Source organism: Taudactylus pleione, unplaced genomic scaffold (genome assembly GCF_031769625.1).
Source record: "Taudactylus pleione unplaced genomic scaffold, aTauple2 ptg000081l, whole genome shotgun sequence".
In the NCBI taxonomy this organism is placed as follows: Eukaryota; Metazoa; Chordata; class Amphibia; order Anura; family Myobatrachidae; genus Taudactylus; species Taudactylus pleione.
The window spans coordinates 3,038,874-3,063,176 of record NW_028284483.1 but is presented as its reverse complement, the minus strand read 5'-3'; the positions used below and the strand labels follow the sequence as shown (position 1 = coordinate 3,063,176).

Sequence of the window (24,303 nt, the reverse complement as noted above, 5' to 3'; positions counted from 1 at the left end):
ACTTAGGGTTAGGCACCCCCCCAGGAGGGTTAGGGTTAGGCTATGGGGAGGGAGGGTTAGGGTTAGGCACCACCAGGGGGAGGTTAGGGATAGGCACCCACCGGGGGACTTAGGTTTAGGCAGCGGGGAAGGGGGGGTTAGTTTTAGGCACTTAGAGGGGGGATTAGGGTTAGGCACTTGGGGGGAGGTTAGGGAGGAATTTCATACCGATTCCACTTTTCTGTGTCCTCACACACTAAGCGTCTGCAAGTCTCGGAGTCCTCTTTACACAGATTCCCACTCAGTCGTACACAGATGTACAAATGCTGCAAGCCCCAGAGGTCAGTGTATGCTAGCAATGCAGTTCTGTCTCTTACAGTTGTTTTAATTATGCAAATAAGGCACATTTTGAGTGAAAATGACACACGGCACAGCCAAGCCACATGGACCCTGGTGCGCTGAGAGGGCTATTTGGCATGACTTGAGTCACAGTGTATAAGGACTCTCCATCTCTCTACAATCCTTCAAATGGGCTCTCAAGGGAATCAGTAACCCTAACCTTTGCCCCTAGTGCCTAACCCTAACCCCCCTCTAATTGCCTAAAACTAACCCCCCTTCCCCGCAACCTAAACCTAAGTCTCCTGGGGGGGTGCCTAACCCTAACCTCTCCCCGGAGGTGCCTAACCCTAACCACCCCTTCTCCTAGCCTAACCCTCCCGGGGGACTGCCTAGCCCTAAGTCCCCCCGAGAGCCCCTAACCTAACCCTCCCGTGTGGCTGCCCGCTCCTGGCGCCCGGCTTACCTTCGATAGGGATGCCGGGCGTCGGGCCTGTCATTAGACCCTGCTTGGGATTAGACAGTCGGGATGCTGACGGTCGGCATTTAGACCATAAGCATCCCGACTGCATACCCTCTCAAGTCCCACTACTTCATCAGTGCCTTCCAGCTCTCATCTTAACTTGCTGCTACATGCTCCCTCCTCCCCGTCTACCCCATCTGTATCATGCCTGTCTGTCTGCCCCTCCCCTTGAGAATGTAAGCTCTTGCGAGCAAGGCCCTCTACCCTCTTGTGCTTCTCCTTACTTTACTTTCATCCACTTATTACTCCCCACTAGGGCACCTAACACTTGTTTGCTTTGGTCTGTTGCTTATATGGGTGTAATGATCGCTAATGTACTGTAGCAATGTCTATTATCCATGTCCTGGTCCTGTATTGTACTGCAAGTCACTGGTCAACCTATTTGTTTATGTACTTTGTAAGGCGCTGCGGAATACTTGTGGCGCCATATAAATAAACGATATTAATAATAATAATAATAATGACACATCTGTACCTCTTATATCTGCTTCAAGCCCCATTACATACTGTATATGCAGGGATACTTAATATTTGTGAGTACCTCGAAAATGGGTGTTTTAGGGGGATATTCCACAAATATTAGTTGATAAATTGGCTCCTAATATCTATAGTCTTCAAGGAGACTAATTTTGCCAATATAAACCTGTGTTTGAGGTCACTACTATTGTTTTCATAATGAACTATAATTAAAATAAAAAAAATTTTTTAAAATATATTTTATGTATTATTATTATTATTATTATGTATTATTATTAATTATTATTATTATGTATTATTATTTCCATTTTTATTTATTAATTTCTTCACTTTTACCTTTTTTCTATTCCGGTCGCTACCAGATCTCCCACTTTGTATTTGTATAGCTATACCCCTTCCCTTCCACGTACTGTATTGCCTGTGTACTGTATGTGATGCTCCCATTTTGAACAGCAAGACTGAGTCGGACTATATATTAAAGATTTCTCATAGTTTTAAAGGATCACAATGAAGAAGCGCTGGGTAAGCGAAACGCGTGTGTTTATCATTTACAGCACCACAAATTGTTAAACTTTGATTTGACTGATTCAAAACTCTGGCCATATCTAGAGGTATTTTCAATAGCTACAGAAACTATACATACTCCACACGCACCTTTAAGAACTTACGGGAGTTATGCGCATTTCAGTTGGTTCTTAGAGACCGATGACTGGGCATTACTGCACGACTACAGCACATAAGAGAAATGTTCCGCGGGTGGTGGAGTTACAGCCAAGTCTGAGTCATGTGTATGCACAGTGCACGCCAAATTCAGTCCCATCTCCTGCACTTAGCATGGACTAGGTGCAAGAACTGATGACTGTCTCGCGTGTGGCAAGATTGGCGCTACTGCATACTTGCTGGGAGGAGGCAGCCAGATCAGCATAGCAGGGGGGCGTAATGCTAATTTGGGAGCGGATCGGGGGCATGACAGCGCGATGCTGAAATTACCGCCATTGTGCAGCCGGGTGTGGAGCCACGATGACGTGGTTCAGTGAGAATCACATTATCAGCTCCCCTGGACTGCCCACTTACAAGGGGGAAGCAGACGCCGGCAGGGGGGGAAGGGCTGTCTGGGAGACTTGCTCAATCTTCTGGGGTGTAGGGAGCACCACCAAATTTTCAGGAGGCTCCCGGCCATCCCAGGAGAGTAGGGATGGCCGGGATGGACGTTTGCACAGATGTGTACGATTCTAAATATCATAATGATATTCCGTCCGCTGCAGGCACCCAGAATTCCATTGTCATTACGAAGGACTTACAGTCAGGACCATAATCTGATATAGGTGAGACAATGGTATGTATGGAAACAGTTTTTACCACAACAGATTTCAGAGAGGAATTAAGAATATTTAGTCATACCTCGTGGTCTCTGTAATGCTGTGTTTTAAATATTTTGTCATCTGAAAGCTTTTCTTTAGGATCTTCTTCAGATCGTACATGCCTGGCATTGCGGCAGTCACTCTCTTTACACGGATGCGTGTAGTACTAGTTACAGAACACAAATTGCCTTATTTAAAGAATCTACTGTTAAAATTTGTATAAAAATATGTAAAATGTCACCTGAGGAGATATTTCACATTATCTATGTAGCTGAGGGCAAGTTATTGTTCTCTGTTACCACTCATTTCAGGGTGAGGTGAGGCTGACTGCAGCGTTCATTAATGGGACTACTACGTACATATTTTATTAAGCATTGTATGCAAACATTGACATATGGTCACAGCATGCATGAGATCATGTATTGTCACTTTATACGTGAATGCTTGCATTGTTAAGACATGAGAGAGGGAGACAAGCTTTCACATGCCGAGACCGTGGTGCTAGACATAGATTAGATTCAGAATGATATAAAACCACCTAGAAATAACATGAAATAAGGCTATGCATTGTCTTTTGTTCTACCACAGATAAGCACTTTATAAACCTATCAAATAAATAATTAATAGCACACGCAGTTCACCTGAAATACTTAGATAAGAACACTACTGATACATAAAGTACTGTCCAAATTTAGATTTGGTTTCTGAAGTTTTAAGAAGGAGGAATCAATTACTTATGCTGAGACTGAAGTAGCTATTTAAGGGATCCAATGTGAGAAATTAGTTTGGGTCTTTCTGGTGGGTAAGAAAAAGCCGAACAAGTCTACTCTGTGAAGACTCCAGGAAGATTCTACCTGAGGGCTTCAGAAGTTGGGATCCCCATGCTGTAATGTAAATGATTTACTTTACTTAACTTCACAAAGTGAGGTTAGCAATAAAAAAAGTTAGATTTTACAAGAACATCATCAGATCAGTGTTACGTATGTTAGTAAGTCAAGAAATGTGCGCGCTCATAAAAAAGCGTACATGTTTCCTCATACACAGTGGCTTCAATCACGCCAAACAGCTTATCCCAGCGTCCCAGGCGACTCGGTGGCACCAACCATCTTTCTCGCTCAAAATGTGCATCTTATCTTCATAAGTAAAACAACTGGAAGCGACAAAGCTACATTGCTGGATTTCACTGATCAGTATGATGTGCAACATTTGTACATCTGTGTCAGACCGAGTCTGTCTGTATACAAAGAGTTGAGATAGACGACCGCGGCTTCTTCTCACGCCAAGTTACGTTGTGCTTCATCTACGACTTTGTACTAGGGGTGTGCACCGGCCACTTTTCGTGTTTTGTGTTTTGGTTTTGGATCTGGATCTTTCTTCGTGTTTTGGATCTGGATTGGTTTTGCCAAAACCACCCTTCCGTGTTTTGGGTTCTGGGTTTTGTGTTTTGGATCTGTATTTTTTTTTTAAAAAGCATAAAAACAGCTAAAATCACAGAATTTGTTGGTTTCTCTGCTCCTATGCTATTATTAACCTCAATAACCTTAATTTCCACTCATTTCCAGTCTATTCTGAACACCTCACACCTCACAATAGTGTTTTCATGTCCAAAAGGTTGCACCGAGGTAGCTGGATGACTATGCTAAGCGACACGAGTGGGCGGCACAAACACGTGACCCATCTAGGAGTGACACTGCAGTGGCAGACAGGATGGCAGTTAGAAAAACTAGGCCCCAAACTGTACATAATGCAAAGAAAAAAAAGAAGTGCAAGATGGAATTGTCCTTGGGCCCTCCCAACCACCCTTATGTTGTATAAACAGGACATGCACACTTTAACAAATCAATCATTTCAGCGCCAGGGTCTGCCACACAACTGTGGCTGAAATGATTGGTTCGTTTGGGCCCCCACAAAACAAGCTGGCAATTAATGTGTCCCTGCACAAACTGGCTCTACGGAGGCAAGATGTCATCCTCATCCTCCTCATCCACCGATTCCTCACCCTCTTCAGTGTGTACATCCTCATCCTCACAAAGTATTAACTCGTCCCCACTTGAATCCACCACCACAGGTCCCTCTGTACCTTCTGGAGGCTGGTCTCCCTGGAAGAGCTGATAATTCATTTTGATGAACATCATCTTCTCCACATTCTGTGGAAGCAACCTCCTACGCCTTTCGCTGACAAGGTTCCCGGCTGCACTAAACACTCTTTCGGAGTACACACTGGAGGGGGGGCAACTCAGGTAAAATAGAGCCAGCTTGTACAGGGGCCTCCAAATTGCCTCTTTTTCCTGCCAGTACAGGTATGGACTGTCTGACATGCCTACTTGGATGCTGTCACCGATGTAATCCTCCACCATTCTGTCAATGGTGACAGTATCATATGCAGTGACAGTAGACATGTCAGAAATTGTTGCCAGGTCCTTCAGTCCGGACCAGATGTCCAAACTTGGTCCTGCCTGCCCTGCATCACCGCCAGCGGGTTGCTTAGGATACCTAAGTTTTTTCCTGGCAGCCCCAGTTGCGGGAGAAAATGAAGAAGGAGCCGTTGACGTGTCACGTTCCGCTTCAGCTGACAGTGTGTTCACCAGCAAGTCTTTGCACCTCTGCAGGCTTGTGTCGGCCGGAAAGAGAGACACCACATAGGCTTTAAACCTAGGATCAAGCACGGTGGCCAAAATGTAGTGGTCTGATTTCAACAGATTGACCACCCTGGAATCCTGGCAAAGCGAATGAAGGGCTTCATCCACAAGTCCCACATGCCGAGCGGAATCGCTCCGTCTTAGCTCCTCCTTCACTTTCTCCAGCTGCTTCTGCAAAAGCCTGATGAGGGGAATGACCTGACTCAAGCTGGCTGTGTCTGAACTGACTTCACGTGTGGCAAGTTCGAAGGGCTGGAGAACCTTGCACAACACGGAAATCATTCTCCACTGCGCTTGAGTCAGGTGCATACCCCCTCCTTTGCCTATGTCATAGGTGGATGTATAGGCTTGTATGGCCTTTTGCTGCTCCTCCATCCTCTGAAGTATATAGAGGGCTGAGTTCCACCGCGTCACAACCTCTTGCTTCAGGTGATGGCGGGGCAGGTTCAAGAGTGTTTGCTGGCGCTCCAGTCTTCGGCACGCAGTCGCTGAATGGCGAAAGTGGCCAGAAATTTTTCGGGCCACCCAAAGCGTCTCCTGCACGCCCCTGTCGCTTTTCAGAAAATTCTGCACCACCAAGTTTATTGTGTGAGCAAAACATGGGACGTGCTGGAATTTGCCCAGATGTAATGCCCGCACAATATTGGTGGCGTTGTCAGATATCACAAATCCCCAGGAGAGTCTAAGTGGGGTAAGCTACTGGGCGATGATTTCCCTCAGTTTCTCTAAGAGGTTGTCGGCGGTGTGCCTCTTACTGAAACCGGTGATACACAGCGTAGCCTGCCTTGTAACGAGCTGGCGTTTCTGAGATGCTGCTACTGGTGACGCTGCTGCTGTTGCTGCGTAAGGTGATACATCTACCCAGTGGGCTGTCACAGTCATATAGTCCTTAGTCTGCCCTGTTCCACTTGTCCACATGTCCGTGGTTAAGTGGACATTGTGTACAACGGCATTTTTCAGGACACTGAGGACACTTTTTCTGACGTTTCTGTACAGTCTCGGTATCGCCTGCCTAGTGAAGTGGAATCTAGACGGGATTTGGAACCGGGGACACACTACCTCCATCAATTGTCTAAATCCCACTGCACTAATGGCGGATACCGGACGCACGTCTAACACCAACATAGCAGTCAAGGCCTCAGTTATACGTTTTGCTTCAGGATGACTGCTGTCGTACTTCATCCTCCTCGCTAAGGACTGTTGGAGGGTCAATTGTTTAGTAAAAGTAGTGGTGTTCCTACTTCCTCTCTGGGATGATGAACGACTCCCAGCAGCAGCAACAGCAGCAGCGGCAGCAGTAGGCGTAGCAATGCAGGATCCTCCAGAGGAATCCCGGATAGGAGAGTCAGTCATGCCAGTGACATGGCCTGCAGGACTACTTCCGATCCTGACTAAGGAGGAAATTGACGAGGAGGGAGTTGACGGTGTGGTTTGCAGGCGCTTGGATACAACAGGACAACGGGATTTAGGTGTCCCTGGACTGCTTACGGTCTTAGCCAAAGTTTCTGAACTTGACAGTAACTTTTTATCAACGCGCTGTAGGTGCCGTATAAGGGAGGATGTTCCTAGGTGGTTGACGTCCCTACCCCTACTTATTTCACCTTTACATATGGTACATATGGCAAGACAGTTGTTGTCCGGATTTGGATAGAAATATTGCCAGACCAAAGAGGTGGAATGTTTGGTCTTCTGCCCAGGCATGACCGTGATGGGCTTTTTCATCCCACGGACAACAACTGTCTCCCCCGGAGCCTGATTTAAACAAACCACATCACCATCAGAATCCTCCTCGCCAACTTCCTCCTCAGCGCCAGCTACACCAGTATCCTCATCCTGTTGTACTTCAACAGTGACATCTTCAATTTGCATATCAGCAAGTGGACTGTGGGTGCTCCTTTCAGCACTTGCAGGGGGCGTGCAAATGGTGGAAAGAGCCACCTCTTCCCGTCCAGTGCTGGGAAGGTCAGGCATCGCAACCACCACCACACTTGGACTCTCCTTGGGGATTTGTGATATCTTCTTAGAAAGCACAGTTCTTTGCTGTGCTTTTGCCAGCTTAACTCTTTTGACTTTTTTAGTGGGAGGAGGGCTTCCATCGTCATGTGAAGCTGAACCACTAGTCATGAACATACTAGGGATCGACCTTAGCCGTTCCTTGCCACTCCGTGTCGTAAATGGCATATTGGCAAGTTTACGTTTCTCTTCAGCTGATTTAAATGTCTTTTTCAAGGTCATTTTCCTGAACTTTGCCATTTGGGATTGTATGTGCCCTCTACTATGACATTGGGCATCGGCCTTGGCAGACGACGTTGATGGCATGTTATCGTCTATGTCATGACTAGTGGCAGCAGCTTCAGCACTAGGAGGAAGTGGTTCTTGATCTTTCTCTATTTTATTTTTATCGGAGAAAGTTTGGTCCTCCATTTATGTTATATCGATTTGATATATACGTGCGGCTAAACACAGAAAATAATTTTTTTTTTGGTTTGGACTGGAGTGTACTTTGGGGGTTACAGCACCCTTTAACGGTCAAGCCAGCCGGCCCTTTACTTATGACACAGGCGCACTCTTGGCACTACTTTGTTGATGCACGTGCGGCTACTGCGCACACAATTCACAAACAAAGAAAATAATTTTTTTTTTGGTTTGGACTGGAGTGTACTTTCGGGGGTTACAGCACCCTTTAACGGTCAAGCCAGCCGGCCCTTTACTTATGACACAGGCGCACGCTTGGCACTACTTTGTTGATGCACGTGCGGCTACTGCGCACACAATTCACAAACACAGAAAATAATTTTTTTTTTGGTTTGGACTGGAGTGTACTTTCGGGGGTTACAGCACCCTTAACGGTCAAGCCAGCCGGCCCTTTACTTATGACACAGGCGCACGCTTGGCACTACTTTGTTGATGCACGTGCGGCTACTGCGCACACAATTCACAAACACAGAAAATAATTTTTTTTTTGGTTTGGACTGGAGTGTACTTTCGGGGGTTACAGCACCCTTAACGGTCAAGCCAGCCGGCCCTTTACTTATGACACAGGCGCACGTTTGGCACTACTTTGTTGATGCACGTGCGGCTACTGCGCACACAATTCACAAACACAGAAAATAATTTTTTTTTTGGTTTGGACTGGAGTGTACTTTGGGAGTTACAGCACCCTTTAACGGTCAAGCCAGCCGGCCCTTTACTTATGACACAGGCGCACGCTTGGCACTACTTTGTTGATGCACATGCGGCTACTGCGCACACAATTCACAAACACAGAAAATAATTTTTTTTTTGGTTTGGACTGGAGTGTACTTTCGGGGGTTACAGCACCCTTAACGGTCAAGCCAGCCGGCCCTTTACTTATGACACAGGCGCACGCTTGGCACTACTTTGTTGATGCACGTGCGGCTACTGCGCACACAATTCACAAACACAGAAAATAATTTTTTTTTTGGTTTGGACTGGAGTGTACTTTCGGGGGTTACAGCACCCTTAACGGTCAAGCCAGCCGGCCCTTTACTTATGACACAGGCGCACGCTTGGCACTACTTTGTTGATGCACGTGCGGCTACTGCGCACACAATTCACAAACACAGAAAATAATTTTTTTTTTGGTTTGGACTGGAGTGTACTTTCGGGGGTTACAGCACCCTTAAAGGTCAAGCCAGCCGGCCCTTTACTTATGACACAGGCGCACGTTTGGCACTACTTTGTTGATGCACGTGCGGCTACTGCGCACACAATTCACAAACACAGAAAATAATTTTTTTTTTGGTTTGGACTGGAGTGTACTTTGGGAGTTACAGCACCCTTTAACGGTCAAGCCAGCCGGCCCTTTACTTATGACACAGGCGCACGCTTGGCACTACTTTGTTGATGCACGTGCGGCTACTGCGCACACAATTCACAAACACAGAAAATAATTTTTTTTTTGGTTTGGACTGGAGTGTACTTTCGGGGGTTACAGCACCCTTAACGGTCAAGCCAGCCGGCCCTTTACTTATGACACAGGCGCACGCTTGGCACTACTTTGTTGATGCACGTGCGGCTACTGCGCACACAATTCACAAACACAGAAAATAATTTTTTTTTTGGTTTGGACTGGAGTGTACTTTCGGGGGTTACAGCACCCTTAACGGTCAAGCCTGCCGGCCCTTTACTTATGACACAGGCGCACGCTTGGCACTACTTTGTTGATGCACGTGCGGCTACTGCGCACACAATTCACAAACACAGAAAATAATTTTTTTTTTGGTTTGGACTGGAGTGTACTTTCGGGGGTTACAGCACCCTTAACGGTCAAGCCAGCCGGCCCTTTACTTATGACACAGGCGCACGTTTGGCACTACTTTGTTGATGCACGTGCGGCTTCTGCGCACACAATTCACAAACACAGAAAATAATTTTTTTTTTGGTTTGGACTGGAGTGCACTTTGGGGGTTACAGCACCCTTTAACGGTCAAGCCAGCCGGCCCTTTACTTATGACACAGGCGCACGCTTGGCACTACTTTGTTGATGCACGTGCGGCTACTGCGCACACAATTCACAAACACAGAAAATAATTTTTTTTTTGGTTTGGACTGGAGTGTACTTTCGGGGGTTACAGCACCCTTAACGGTCAAGCCAGCCGGCCCTTTACTTATGACACAGGCGCACGCTTGGCACTACTTTGTTGATGCACGTGCGGCTACTGCGCACACAATTCACAAACACAGAAAATAATTTTTTTTTGGTTTGGACTGGAGTGTACTTTCGGGGGTTACAGCACCCTTAACGGTCAAGCCAGCCGGCCCTTTACTTATGACACAGGCGCACGCTTGGCACTACTTTGTTGATGCACGTGCGGCTACTGCGCACACAATTCACAAACACAGAAAATAATTTTTTTTTTGGTTTGGACTGGAGTGTACTTTCGGGGGTTACAGCACCCTTAACGGTCAAGCCAGCCGGCCCTTTACTTATGACACAGGCGCACGCTTGGCACTACTTTGTTGATGCACGTGCGGCTACTGCGCACACAATTCACAAACACAGAAAATAATTTTTTTTTGGTTTGGACTGGAGTGTACTTTCGGGGGTTACAGCACCCTTTAACGGTCAAGCCAGCCGGCCCTTTACTTATGACACAGGCGCACGCTTGGCACTACTTTGTTGATGCACGTGCGGCTACTGCGCACACAATTCACAAACACAGAAAATATATTATTTTTTTAGCACTTGGGGGGAGCACCCCTGATGGACAGAGCACCCCCTGGACAACACTACAGCACTCCTTTAGGACTGGGACACTGCACAGGACTTTGGAGTGGACACAGCCCCTATGGAGAACTGACTGCACAACACAGTCCAGCCAGCCCCTATGGACTTTGAAGTAGTGGACACAGCCCCTATTAACAACAGCAGCACAGCACAACACAGCCAGTCCCTATGGACTTTGAAGTAGTGGACAACAGCAGCACTACACTACACTACACTACACAGCCCTAACTCCCACCCTCCCTCTTCACTGTCCACAGCCGAGTGAGAAAATGGCGCCGACGCGGGTACCTTATATAGGATCCAAAACCCGCGAGACTCGGAAGGCGGGATGATGACGTTTTGCCTCGATTTCAGATCCGAGTCAGGCGGGAAAAGTCGAGCCTGACTCGGATCGGACTCGGATCGGGGGGGCTCGGGGGGGTTCGGATTTCAGAAATCCGAACCCGCTCACCCCTACTTTGTACGCATTTACACTAATTCCTTTGTGGTTAAAGTCACAGCATAGTGGCTCTATTCTCTGTGATGCGAATAAGACACAGAATATAAAGAGACCTCTGGGAGCGAATCGGTTACGCCTCTCGTCTTGCACCGTATGACGCTCATACTTGCCAACTCTCACTGATTGTCAGGGAGACTCCCTGAAATAATAGCAAACTGTATCACGACAAACGGAGGCTCACCAGCATATGCTGCTGCAGAGTCGGCTGAAACTCTGTGAGTTTGCCTGACTCTGACCAGCGAATCTGGAGCCCTGGATTAAAATGTTCATATCAGGCATAATTGTATATGAGTGTCTGTGCCTGATTCTGCACTGGCAAGGCTAACCTTGTAAAAGCCTCAGCGAAACTGTCGAAGCTGGATAATTGGCTGAGACCGAATCGGTTTAAAATTAAATCTGCACAACGCCATTTTGTGAATGGCAACAAGACGCCATTTTGTGAGTGGTCGCCCAGCACCATTTTAGCAAATCTCACTTATTATAAATACATACTGCGATGATATTATTTAGCGTTGTGCGATTCCCATGCAATAGAAAGATGTTAAAAGTCCCCTTTATATAAATGCATACATTGAAATAAACTTATATGTACTCCATAAACACGTAGTTGCACAACGCTAACTAGCGTCTTTTCTCAATACCCCAATACTTACACACTGCACATTTACATAAAAAGGTTCCCTAGCATTAAGGTTAATATTTAAGGTTTTATTCATTACCAGTAATGTTGTAAAATACATGTTATTTGATATCTAAGGTTTAGTATATGATAAGCAGACCGTGTTTGGTGTTAATCTAAACCACTGTGTCTTTGCAGATTTCCGGTTTCATCGGTGAGAAGATCGCAACATCTGTCTGCAAATTATGGATCATAGAGAGTTAGGCATTAAAATGTATCCTGTAATGTAGCCAGCCTAGATTTGTTATGCAGCGGGAAAATGGACACAAAGAGCTGTTGGAGGCTGGACTGTGACCATACGAATTAACCTATGAACTGTACTGTAACAGAAGAACCCGGAAGAAGAACCAATGGAATCATGCCAAACGGTTCTATTGTATTGCCTATCTTTGTAAGGGTATATATGTGGGCTCTCTGAAACTAGAGCCCAGTCTTCTTGCTTTGCTGTTGACTGAGGTTTCATCTTTGATGCCGGGATCTGGATCCAGAGTGCGTGCATATGTAACGACTGTACATTGTGTGTCTGTATAATTTGTTTGCATTAATTGTATTTGGATCACAGCGTGTAACTATCTGTTTTTATGGTGAATAATAACTTTTTGTGCTTTGGAACCACAATCAAAGTCTGAAAGCAATTATTTCTTGTGCGACTCATAACGCTAAATAGCGACAATTTTAGAGTATATAGATATGTAGGAATCGATAAAGCGCATCTCGGTGTCCTGCTGTGTGTCTGATGCCGCATGTACAAATTGTAAATACTCTTATACAATATATATTTGTGAAAAGACTGCAATTCTGACCATCTTAGAGATATATAATGCACTCTCAACAATGGTAAATTAAATTTTTTTAATTGTATAGATAAAAAAACATGCAGAGAATTATCATGGGATACATAAAACATGCAAAAGGTTAAGTATTAAGGACTTAATGTCTGATGGCTGCCAGATGCAGCATATAATTAGCACATACAGTCTTTAAGTAAAGGGCAAGTAATATAAATGTCCTGATATGAAATAAAGATTGGAGTGATCCTACCCAGCTGAGGTGTTGGAGCTGCAGGTGGTAAAAATGTAAGGCACATCCGGAGTACCCTGCATAGGCTCCAAAGGCAACTCCATGTGGGCAGGTATTATTCTCCCAACGTGGTGCAGGCACTGTTCTTAGGCCAACGTGTTTCCAGCTGGTAGGTGCTCTTTATCAAGCCTTGATAAAGAGCATCTACCAGCTCGAAACGTGTTGGAATTCCCATAACTCCTTATGGAGTATTTTTTTTTGCGAACACCTTCGGCCTCCTCCCCAACTTCACCCAGGAACACCCATGGATTGCAGTGGTCTGCTCAGGACCTTGCGATCACTGAGACATTGTAAATGGCGTGTAAAATGACAGCTCCCGCTTTCCTCCTTGCAGAGACGGCCCTAGCCAATTTGCTGCCCTAAGCAAAATTTTGACTGGTGCCCCCTAGAAGATAATCCCACCACCAATCTAAGGCCCCCATTTATCAATGAAGCATAACCCCTTTAGAGCTCGCTAAAGGGGTTATGCCATCTTTTCTAGAGTTAAAAAACAGTTGTAATAAAAAATTACTGCTGTTTGTCAAGCATCGCTCTCGCCATCTTTTAGATGGCGAGAGCGATGCGGTCCCCATTGCCGGCAATGGAGACCCAGCGGTGCATTTCCAGCTTCAGAGGTTTTAAGCACCAATGAAACATATATACATACAATATACATATATAATACATATATATATAAAATACACACACATATATATATTCACATACCTATGTATATATTATATATATATATACGGACAGATGCCAGCACCACAAAATATAAAGGGCAAGGGTGCACATCCAGAGACCAAAGCTGGCCCCCAAACGCAGAAGCGCAGCACTCCATGGTCTTCAAGGAAATGACCACAGCACAATACATAATTTGACCAACATTAAGCCTTGTGCTGGGGTTATTTCCTTGAAGTCCACAGAGTGCAGTATATATATATATATATATATATATATATATACATACACACTTATCTATGATCTTGTTGTTTTTTTGGGGATATATATCTATATCTAGAATCCTATATATATAATGTGATAGAAGCACTGGTAAAGTGGTCAATGGCAGGTAGATTTGTCCTAGGTTTTTGGCCTATATGTTCTAAAAAACCCCAGGAGAAGTCTGTTTTGTAAGCAGACCAGAGTACCGGCTTTTGGAAAATCTGGTGTGGGTCCTGGGGGTGTGGATGTTTTGAGGTTTTGGGCCTTTCAGCCTGGTAGCAGGCTCATTAGTGCTTACAGCTGTAACTAGCTGATATAAGCTGTGTTCAGTTGTAGCTGAGTGTCTCACACCTGGGGAAGTAGGCATGCAGGCTAGCATGTCCAGAGACACTGTTATGACAACCCTGTAAGTACTGTGCACTTACTGTTGTTGACGGTGTGGGCAGTAGGCCCTACCATCCTGGTGGTGAGGGTACCTACTGTTTAGTTATTGCCCAGACGGGCTAAGATTTTGGTTTATGAAGTGTTATATTCATTTGGCACAATAAAGACTGGCGCCGACCAGTTTATACGAGAATCCCAGACTTGTGTCCTGTTTCTACGGCTGCTGTGTATGTAAAGAGGGAGTCCATCTACCCCAGGAGAGGGACCCCTATCCCGACTGTGTCACAATATCTATATATACTGTATATATATATATATATACATATATATATGTATATATATATATATATATACATATATATATGTATATATATATATATATATATATATATACATAACACAGCTCAGCCCCCCTCTCTGCCCACAGTGCCTGCCTAAGCAGGTTACACTTACTTTTTCATGCAGGTAATGCTGCCACCCCTTGACGCCTGGTCCAAGGGCGGGGTGCTGGGCAATGCCGGTCACGGGCCTGTGGCTAGTCTTCCTCCGCATTTCGCGCAAATACGGTGGCCAAATAGCGCTCAACTGCATGAACATCAGTGCAATGTACAACTCTGAATCAGGCCCCAAGTCACTTCCCTACTTTCTAAGATGAGATAACATATACAACAGCCTAACCCTAAACCTTATCCTAACCCTCACCCTAAATCTCATCCTAATTCTAACGCTAAACCTCACCCTAACCCTAAAACTTACCCTAACTCTAAACCTAACCCTCACCCTAAAACTTACCCTAACTCTAAACCTAACCCTCACCCTAAATCTAACCCTAAACCTCACGCCAACTCTAAGACTCACCCTAAACCTCACCCTAACCCTAAAACTCACCCTAACCCTAAACTTAACCCTCACCCTAACTCTAAATCTAAACCTAACCCTCACCCTAAACCTAATCCTAACCCTACACCTCACCCTAAACCTAACCCTAAACCTCACCCTAACCCTAATCCTAAACCTCACCCTAAATCCAACCCTAAACCTCACCCTAATCCTTAAACTCACCCTAATCCTAACCCTAAACCTCACCTTAAACCTAACTCTATATCTCACCCCAACCCTAAACCTAACTCCAACCCTAACCCTTACCATAAACCTAACCCTAAACCTCACTCTAAATCCAACCCTAAACCTCACCCTAACCCTAAACCTCACCCTAATCGTCACCCTAACCCTCACCCTAAACCTAACCCTAAACCTCACCCTTAACCTCACTCATTACCTCACCCCAATCCTAAACTTTACCCTAAACCTAATCCTAAACCTCACTCTAACCCTTACGTTAAACCTAACCTTAACCCTCATCCTAAACCTAAACCTCACTCTATATCTCACCCCAACCCTAAACCTCACCCTAACCCAAAACCTCACGTTAACCTTCAACATGTTAAAGAACGACATTATAAACTTGTCAACATTTTTACTTGTCGACCTTATGCCCATGTACTAAAATTTGGGTGTTGACAATCTGACCGGATAACACATAGGAGTTAGGGGGCAAAGGGTCTGTGAGAAGATTAATCATGCAACAGTTACTGCTAGGTGAGATGCCCTTAAATAATGACCAGAGTCTTCATGCCAGCATTTCTTCCTCTACTGCGCAGTGCCTGAACTTCCAGCTGTTGCGTTCCAACAGATGCCCCCTCCCAGGTGCCTGACCGCTATTAACCAGAACTGCTCTGGCGGCACCAAAACGTAGGTACAGGACCTGGGAACAGCAGCCTACTCGCGGTGAACAGACTGTGTGTCAGCGCTGGGGGCTTCAGCAGAGATCTGTGCAGGCTGTGTTAGTTAAACTGATAAAGGTAGACGTCCCTACTGAGAGTGTATTACAATATAGGGTAATTCTAATACCTGCAAGAGACTGAGCTTACTGAGATGGACTCAGTTCACATCACTGCTGCGTCTTTGGACACAGCAGCGATGTGATAATATAATAATGCTGCAGATGATGTCTGAGGAAAGACGCCTCCTGATACCATTGCAGATCTGATGTCTTACCTTTGTAACCAAGGCCAGGAAATCTACATCTTCTGAAACAGACCCTGGCCTTGGCACTCCCAGAAAACATGCCCCCATTTCTAGGAATGCAGGATGGTGCCCTCTCTGTCCCTAAATGGCCATAGCCTATCAATCAGATGGAGGCCTGCATGTACGCAGTACACATCCTGTGCATGCGCAGCCCTCCCACCATTGGAGATGTACCATCAGGTTTGCATACATCTCTGAATGAGGCACCGAGTCTATTAGTGTAAAGAGAGAGGAAGCCATATTGTGAGAAAGATTGATAAAAGAGCTGATTAAGAGTGCCCTTGGGACTGAGCTACTGATACTATTGAGTGCTGAAGATAACTGTACTACTAAAGAAGAACTTTATTCATTTTGCTTTATAATTGGAAAGTGAAGGCTATTGTTCTCTGGAATCATGAAAAACCAGCGTTAGATGCTAATTCTGTTACCTTTGCCTATTGTGGATTACAAGTGCATACATGTAATAGGACAGTGACCACCTAGCAAGATAGTACTGCACCAAAATATCTTTGTGTTCACTTTTAAGTAAACTTTCCTCCAACCATCCAACTAGTTGGTTGGTTGGAATGAAAATCTGGTAATGCACAGGGCACGGCAACAGAAATCTTGTGGCCTGGTACACTGATGTCTCTGAGGACCTCACCTTCTAACCACCAGCACTGACCCCGTACCCACACATCCCTCTCCTGCATGATAATGTTAACTGAAAGATATGCCAGCCTTTAAATAAAGTAAAAATACACTATGACTTACCACACTGTCTCTCTGTCACTGATGATGCAGGCTGTATTTTTTGTCTGCTGTCTCTTCCAAGGTCTTCTGGATGCCTCAGGGGTAGGAGGGATGGTGTTTGTAGCCAGCCATTCTCAGTACTCAGTCCCTCATCACCTTCCTCAAGTTCAGCCACTCATCACTATCCTTAGCCCAAAAGCCCCTCATCACCTTCCTCAGCCTCAGACCCTCATCACCATTCTCAGCCCAAAAGCCTCTCATCACCTTCCTCAGCCTTAGACCCTCATCACCATTCTCAGCCCAAAAGCCCCTCATCACCTTCCTCAGCCTCAGACCCTCATCGCCATCCTCAGACCTCAGCACTTTCATCAGACCACCATCACCTTCCTTAGCCCCCAATCAATTTCACCTTCCTCAGCCCTTCATCCCATCACCTTCCTCACCCTCCAGCCTCCTTCATTTTCTTCAGTCTCAACTGCCTTCCCCTGCCCTCTGCCCCTTCCTCCGCCCCAGCCCCTCTCCACCGCAGCCTACATGACAGGTGGAGACCATGTGCGGCGGCTTGACCTATGACGTCACAATGCCACATTGCTGAAGTTCATGTCTGGCCTGAGCCGCATCCGAGTCACCTGGAGGAGCCCAGCGCTGCCCGGGCCAGACTACAAGGTAGCAGGACGGTGGGTACGGGTACTTGCGGCCGCAGTGCGCCTGCTGGAGCAATGAGTCTGCCATCCATGGCCACGATTTGTGCCCATCTGGACCTCAGAGCCCCTCTGGACCTTGGGACCCGGTATGGGTGTACCCTTAGTCCCGCCTGTCGCCGGGCCTGGTAACGCATGGGAGCAAATAAAATCAGCCATTTGCTCCCATTCACCAGAAAATGGACGAAAGCTGTTGTGCAGATAAGTTTTTTTTTTAAATAAAACAGATTTAACCAACTTGCCTGACCGACCTTTTTTGTGTTTTCTGGTGTTTGGGAGCAAATTGCTGATTGTCCTTTGCTCCCATGCATTACCGGATTTTCATTCCATCCAACCAACTAGTTGGATGGTTGGAGGAAAGTTGGTCTGGTGTATGGCCAGCTTTAGTGATTAGTCTCAGATATGGGCTTCTCAACATTCTATTGTCTCTAGAGGAGTTTCCTTATCCCGTATATAACATCTCCATCAAACTGTAACCAGCCCGCCGCCCGGCACCTCATGGAATTGTACATACATAGGTACATGAAAATGTGCAGTAATCTGCTCAAAGCAGAACAGTTGTTTTTATAAGTCTGACAAAACCTTCATCCCAAAATCCTTATTCTCAATATGCATCCAGTCTGAGTAGTATATGCGCCACGTGTACACCAGGATGAAATTGTGGTATATGCACCTTGTTTACATCAGGACGTGTGTGTAGTGCTAAAGGCACAGTACCCAAGATATGCACAATATAATATACTGTAATACAGTGTCACATACTTTACATAGAGTAATATCCAGAAAGCATTATTAATAAATGCTAAAGTTGTATTTACTATGTAAAATTCTATTAAATACAGACACAAATACAATATAAAAGTTCCCACTAAATTCAATTAAATGCACTTTGTCTTCCCCTATACAAATCAAAGGGGAATCTTGTTCCAGACCATGGACCGAATGCAAATATCAATTAATTTACGCGAATAGCCTGCAGCAACCACACTAATAATCTGCATACTATCAGTGGGAGGGATCATCCAATCAGAAGTGATAGTCAATCATTATCATCAGTACATATTTTACACAAAACCACTCACACCAATGTCACTGTGTGCCCTGTGCACAGACTGCTATGTAACCTATCCTATTCACCCACCACTCACACCAATGTTACTGTGTGCCCTGTGCACAGGCTGCTATGTAGCCTATCCTATTCACCCACCACTCACACCAATGTCACTGTGTGCCCTGTGCACAGACTGCTATGTAACCTCTCCTATTCACCCACCACTCACACCAATGTCACTGTGTGCCTGTGCACAGACTGCTATGTAACCTCTCCTATTCACCCACCACTCACACCAATGTCACTGTGTGCCCTGTGCACAGACTGCTATGTAGCCTCTCCTATTCACCCACCTCTCACACCTATGTCACTGTGTTCCCTGTGCACAGACTGCTATGTAGCCTATCCTATTCACCCACCACTCACACCAATGTCACTGTGTGCCCTGTGCACAGACTGCTATGTAACCTCTCCTATTCACCGACCACTCACACCAATGTCACTGTGTGCCCTGTGCATAGACTGCTATATAACCTCTCCTATTCACCCACCACTCACATCAATGTCACTGTGTGCCCGGTGCACAGACTGCTATGTAACCTCTCCTACTCACCCACCACTCACACCTATGTCACTGTGTGCCCTGTGCACAGACTGCTATGCAGCCTATCCTATTCACCCACCACTCACACCAATGTCACTGTGTGCCCTGTGCACAGACTGCTATGTAACCTCTCCTATTCACCCACCACTCACACCAATGTCACTGTGTGTCCTGTGCATAGACTACTATGTAACCTCTCCTATTCACCCACCACTCACACCAATGTCACTGTGTGCCCTGTGCACAGACTGCTATGTAACCTCTCCTATTCACCCACCTCTCACACCTATGTCACTGTGTTCCCTGTGCACAGACTGCTATGTAGCCTATCCTATTCACCCACCACTCACACCAATGTCACTGTGTGCCCTGTGCAGAGACTGCTGTATAGCCTCTCCTATTCACCCACCACATCTTATTCAAGTGAACGCAAGCCCAAAGCACCTCGCCCCCCCACCCCTTATCGATCTCGCGCATGTTGCCACACCTATCTCTTGCATTGATGATGCCGATAAATGTTGTATTTGTTATTGCTCAGCTTTAACTTGATGGATCGATATGAAACAATGCACATTGGGCCTGATTCAGACCCACTCGCGAGCGGCTGTCCGCTCGCAAGTGGGTCGATGTTCTGCACTGAGCATGCGTACGACGGAGGGAGCTCCGCCGTGCGCATGCGCCAGACGCGACGAGCGAAGGACTTTCCTTTGCTCGTTGTGTCTGATCAAAGGGGGCGTGCTGTCGATGTTGATTGACAGCACGCCCCCTTTGGTGGGTGTGCCGGGGGCGTGCCTCCATGACGGGGGCGTTCCTAAGGGAACGCCTCCCGTCAGAAGCCGGCCCACTGACATCACTAGTGATGTCAGTGGGAGTGATTTTGGCTCTGACAGAGCCAAAATCACTCCGGGCCTTGCGGTTGAAAACCTCAACCGCAGGCTCCGGCTCGCAGTTTCGATGGTCGCGATGGTCAAGACCATCGCGGCCATCAAACTGCACTCTCGTATAGGCTGTGGGTGGTGACCCACAGCTATACGAGCGTCCAGGAGGACGCTCCATAGTTATGGAGGACGGCCCTCATTCAGAGCGTGCGCTCTGCTCAGAGCGTACGGCTCTGAATGAGGGCCATTATTTCTAGGAGTCTCAACTATAAAATGATGCATGAATATCGGTTCAGTAGGTTTTGCACCAACTTGGAAGAAACAGACAGACACAACGGGGTATATTTACTAAAGTTCAGGTTTTTAGAAGTGCAGATGTTGCCCATAGCAACCAATCAGATTCTAGCTATTATCTACTAGAAGGTGCCAGGTAAATCTTAAGTAGAATCTGATTGGTTGCTATGGGCAACATCTTCACTTCTAAAAATCTGCACTTTAGTAAATATACCCCAATGTTCTTATTATTAGTAGTAGCATACTTGGAGGGAGCAGCCAGGTCGGCTTAGCAGGGAGGTGGGGCCTGTATAGAGGGGCGTGGCCAGACAAATTACAAGTCATTTAGGGGCAGGACTGGGGGTGGAGCCACGCAATCATGTCATTTAGGCTCCGCCCCGCTACACAATGCTGATATTTCTGGCATTGCGATGCAGGGGGCGGGGTCAGCGCGAATCGCGTCATCAGCCAGTCCGCCGTGGGGGTTTGGAGGGCTCGGGAGACCTGCCTACTTTTCCGGGGGGCCGGGATCGGCACCCGATTTTCGGGAGGCTCTCGGCCACTCGGGAGAGTAGGCATGTATGAGTAGAAGTACAGATATAGATAAGGCTTAAGAAACTCTGGCCCTCATTCAGACCCGGACGCAAGTGACCGTTCGTACGTTCGGCATACATAAAAAAATATTTAAATTCAAGCACACGCTCGTATTTTCGCTCGCAGCCAAACATCCTCCCCAAACTCAGGCGACCCCTCCTCTAACTAACGAGCGTGCCAAATAGCGAGCGTACATCCCCGAAGTGGCTTGAAGGGAACGCACGCACTAGTACTACCCGGAAGTTGGACTGTCAGATTTCGATTAACTGCTCGTTTATTCTGCCTACCTCCCTCAATCGTAACATGCCAATCAATATATCAATTAGCTTAATTGGTTTTTTTTTGTTTTAACACAATGCAATAAACTTCATTCATGTCCGTGTTTGTGTTTACCCGCAGAATATGTATGGCTTAAACATTCGCTTTTAATTGTCAAAATACATGTTAGCCCCTATTAAATAATTGTTCTATTTGTTTTTCTACCCGCATATTTCCCGGAGTTCATTTCTTTATGTAAATTTGCTTACGCATGTCACTGCATCAAGCCTATCATAAGTCTCAACAGATTTCTGGCCCTGTCGAACACATGACTCATACACTAACCAATAGAATTGCTCCTGTTAATTTCCCAAATACATTAGCCAATCATAAAATTTGGGTGCACTTTATCAAAAATGATTTTTATGAAAAACACCATTGCCATCATGAGAGCCTCCGCATTCACCAGGCGCGAGCTGCTGGTGCTTCCGGAGGTGATGGATAGGCGGATCACCAGCCAGCCTCCACCCATCACCAACCGCGAGAAGCGTTCCGCATATGCGGAGGTTCGGGCCTGCCTGCGCTCCTTCGGCTCACGCCGCCATATCGGGCAGCTGGTGGTCGGACCTGCAACGGCGGACGCCCCGCTTGCTGACATGCTTTCGCATGCAGATCGCTGAAAGTAAGTTTTATGGATTGTGGTTTTCATGTTTGTCTTTGTGGCCCTAACTGCGTGTGCATGTTTTCCTTGTATTTCATATTTATTCATTCTCCTCATATCTGCATGGCCATGTTTTCCCTGTATTTCATATTTATTCATTCTCCTCATATCTGCATGGCCATATTTTCCCTGTATTTCATATTTATTCATTCTCCTCATATCTGCATGGCCATGTTTTCCCTGTATTTCATATTTATTCATTCTCCTCATATCTGCATGGCCATGTTTTCCCTGTATTTCATATTTATTCATTCTCCTCATATCTGCATGGCCATGTTTTCCCTGTATTTCATATTTATTCATTCTCCTCATATCTGCATGGCCATGTTTTCCCTGTATTTCAGATTTATTCATTCTCCTCATACCTGTTTTTTTTTTTTTTTGGGGGTGGATTTGAAATTGTTTTTGGCCGCGGATTTGTGTTGAAACTAACCACAATTTGTTTCACATCTTTTAGGGGCCCAGCGAAGACTACGCCGTCAGCGTCCGGCCAGACGTCGATCACGGCCACTCTCCCCAACCCCCAGCCAACACTCCAACTCCAGTCCTTCCCCTGTTCCCCACTCCTCCCCAGCCTTCCTAGACCCTCAGCCTGAATTTTCGGGCCTCCTTCCCCTCCGTCCCAATTCCCCCTCTCCTCCAACCACCCCTCTTAGAATGACCCCCCCCCGGAGTCAGTCATTACCCCGCCCCGATCTTTGGGGAATGGACCCACCTCCAAGGAGGACGATGGAGGGCCTTCCGTAGCTGGCGTTGGGTCTTCCGGTATGTTTTTATTTGCGTTTTTTTATCGTCACAAACTGTTTGTATGTAATCATGGGTGTTTCCTTTTTTGGGGTTTTGTGGCTAAACTTTTGGGGTTTTTGGCGATTGCCTTTACCTGTTACTGCTGTTTTCCACATACACATATCACACCTGTCGGAATTTGTACATAGGCCTTGTATTTTTGGCCTACACCATTTTAGTTTGATGAATTTTAATGCTGTTTTTTTATGTTTTTGGTGGAGTTTGGTTTTGGTTTTTTTTTTTATGTGGTTTCACTATTGTTGTATTAATCCCCACACTTTTCTCACCCACAGAGGAACAGAGGCGTCGGGCCGATTTATCCGCCTGTGTGGCCCAGATGCACCACAATATCATCGGGGTGCTGGTGGTCCTTGACCGTATGTCGGTCCTCCTTAGGGAGTAGTTTTTTGTTTTTGGCCCATTATGTAAATAAATTGTTATTTTTGAAGTTACGTTCTGGCTCATTAGTTTTTTCTAAAGCACATATTGTTTACCCTGACATAAGTAGACTGTTCCTGCATGGATTTCCATTTTTTACACTAAGAGTGTGTGTTGGATTTTTATGTCAAACAGCCACAAGAAACACCTAACAGTAACAATCTGATTTCCCTTTTTTGGTGTAGTCACAATTAGATATTTCTACATTTGACAGGTTCCTAGTTGGTGTGCAAGCTGCTTAGGCCAATCTTACGAAGCAAAATGATTGTACAGGCTTCCTTTTGGTGTTGTTTTGGACCCAGAAAAAAAAATACATTTTAGCTCAACTGGCGTCAGTACTGGATTACCCCTTAGTCAAATGTAACGTGTGTGAACCTGGTTACACTTGCTGGTAACGTTCCAAAAAAGGTACAACATTTCACTCTCAAAACATTTATTATCAACATAACTGAAAAATCAAAGTGGTCACTCACAAACAAAACACACAGTGATAATCTCAAATACAACACATACCAAAAAAACCACATCACAAAACAAAAAATCAAGAACTGGTTGACGAAGGACCATGCCAACATGATTCCACAAATATGGCGTTGCAATAAGGGTTCCAGAATATATCCCCAAAATGTCCACATACAGGTTTTGTAAGGGTAGCAGGAAGTAGTCATCATTGGAGTGCCAAAGATTATGTGAAAAAACAGAAGATGGAGAAAATAATTAACAAAAAATTAGATGTTCTCAAACAAACCCAAACACATTAGGTATCAACACTGTTTTGTTTCCAATAATTACCTAAAAAATCTGGCCACCACATCATCGCGTATGGCCCCCCCACATACTGACCTCCGACCAACCTCGGGGGGCCATCCTCAGGTAAGGCATCCTCTGGCTGCATTGGGACACCACTCCTTATGGCGATGTTGTGAAATATCCCACACAGGACCACAATTTTCGAAACCATATCCGGCAAATACATGAGTTCGCCACCAGAGCGGTGGAGGCATCTGAATCAGCCTTTTAAAAGGCCGATACAGCGCTCCACCA

The 24,303-nt window shown here is 45.8% G+C and overlaps 1 pseudogene; it reads right to left on the bottom strand.

Annotated features, from left to right (window-relative positions):
- Positions 1-24,303, bottom strand: part of LOC148532213 (uncharacterized) — a 61,742-nt pseudogene that overhangs the window by 3,128 nt on the left and 34,311 nt on the right.